The sequence below is a fragment of the Nicotiana tomentosiformis genome, chromosome 2 (genome assembly GCF_000390325.3).
Source record: "Nicotiana tomentosiformis chromosome 2, ASM39032v3, whole genome shotgun sequence".
In the NCBI taxonomy this organism is placed as follows: domain Eukaryota; kingdom Viridiplantae; phylum Streptophyta; class Magnoliopsida; order Solanales; family Solanaceae; genus Nicotiana; species Nicotiana tomentosiformis.
In genome coordinates, this window is record NC_090813.1 from 93,537,905 (window position 1) to 93,539,964 (window position 2,060).

The following is a 2,060-nucleotide window of genomic DNA, read 5'->3' on the forward strand; positions in this document are numbered from 1 at the left end:
CCAAAAGACTTACTCAAAATTGGAGGGGGCAAGCTTCTGCCATGGTCAAAAGCAAGCTGAACTTTAGCATAGAAGGGGAAAGGGTTGATAAGGGGGTGGTAGAAAGAGAAGGAGATTAAAAATCTGATTTTTGTCTCTAGGGTGAGATATTTGGGATTGCAGGTTTGGGTCTTTGATCGTTTGGGCTTGGAATTGGATTGGTAGCTTGGTCATAACTGATATTAAATGGACTAGCTACTTAATTGGCTAGCCGTTATAATTGATTTTGGGCTATAAAATACATATTGTAATTTGTGGCTAGCGGCTGATATTAGTTTATGAAATTTGCTCTTTTCCTTATGTCTTTCTTTTCCTTGGCCTCTTTCAAAGACTGAATTAAGTTATTCAAGCAAATCTAAGGCCCTCCTGAAGCATTCTTGTGTATCAAATATTCAACCACACCACTAGGACTCATGTTTACTTCCTCTAGTAATCTTTGAATCTCTTCAAACAAATCGTGATTTTCAATTCTCAAGTAATTCTTAGCCAAAACTTTAAATGTTTCAAATCTGCAATACGACATCTCAATGTGCATATCCATCCGTCCTCTACCTCTACGTATCAGAGCTGGATCAAATTTTTCCTTATAATTAGTTGTAAATATAATGATTCTTTCTTGACCACAAGCTGACCATATTCCATCAATGCAATTCAACAGCCCTGAAAGTGTAAGTTTGTTGAATTTCTTCTATTCGCTGTAGTCTGAGTACGAATCCGAATTCGAGTCATCATCGTCAGATTTTTCCTCTTTCTTTTTCTTCTTTCTCTTGCCTGTCAAATCAACGGAGCAATCAATATCTTCAACGACAATGATAGACTTACTTGTTGTTTCCATGAGCAACTTCTTAAGACCCAAGTTATCTTTAACGGAGGTTAGCTCAAGATCTTAAATATCATAGTTCAAGAAGTTAGCAATAGTTGCAATTATTGTTGTGCTTAAATATCATGGCCGCGCTTCCACGCCTTTCCAACATTAGAATAAAAGTTCTTCCCCTCACCAAAAGCAACGAGATCGTTTTTTATTTCCTCTTTCTTCTTAGGGTCCATAGCCAAAGTATCAAAAGTTGCAGGATGCTCGAAATTAATGTGCTTCCACATACCATACCAACGTGTATAATAATTATCCCACTATTGTCGTTACAGTAAATCCTCTGTTTATTGTTTTTGAATTCAATCGCCTTACCTTCTTCCATGTTTCCTTGTGAAAGCGCCAGCAGAGTTTCGCACCTTGGAATTCATCAATAGTTGATTCTCCTTCATCCAATATAACAGCAAAAGACTTGATGTTCTTGAACTTTTCAACTTTGAGATGTTTAGCATCATTGCCGATCGACTTCGTACTCAAATAATTGTTGACATGGCTGTAAATGTCATTGCTTTTGCCACTGGAGAATTCATCAATGGTGATTTCTACATAAGGGTAGAAGTAATTTTCAAGTCGATTCCAAAAGGTTTCGATGCGCCTACGGAGTATTTGAGGGAAGAGTTGTTGAATTGTGCCCCATGTGAACATTATTCCAGCAAGCATGGAGCTTACTTCGGTCAATGAAGTTGCCATGTTATTTTTCCTTCCAACAACATAAATTTAGAAGGGGTGTATAATTAATACGAGAATATATAGATATAGAATGGGGTGATGTGCAAGTTATTACTGAAAAAAATATTGTCTCGTCCTTGTCGGACAAGGAAGTCGACTAGTTTAACTCGACGACAAAAGAGCCTTTGTCTGCAGTATTTTAGTTATATTATGATTCTAATTATAAATATAGAAACTGTAAAAAAAAAAAAAAAAAATTATTAAGTGAAGTTTTAACCTGTAAATTTAATTGTAAGAAGAATATATACTAAAAATTAGTTAATGCGCATATATTTGAAAATATTTAAATTTAATTGTAAATTATAAATTTAAATGTACATGTTTACTCGAAAAATCGGGAAACGTTGAATTTAGGTGTGGTTCTAAGGATACATAAATTCCTTATGATACAAAAATGACAATACCAGTATTTTGCTATTAAATG

The 2,060-nt window shown here is 34.9% G+C and overlaps 1 pseudogene; it reads right to left on the bottom strand.

Annotated features, from left to right (window-relative positions):
• Positions 1-390: 390 nt before the first annotated feature.
• On the bottom strand, positions 391-1,232 carry LOC104115907 (AAA-ATPase At3g28510-like; annotated as a pseudogene).
• Between the last annotated feature and the right edge of the window lie 828 nt (positions 1,233-2,060).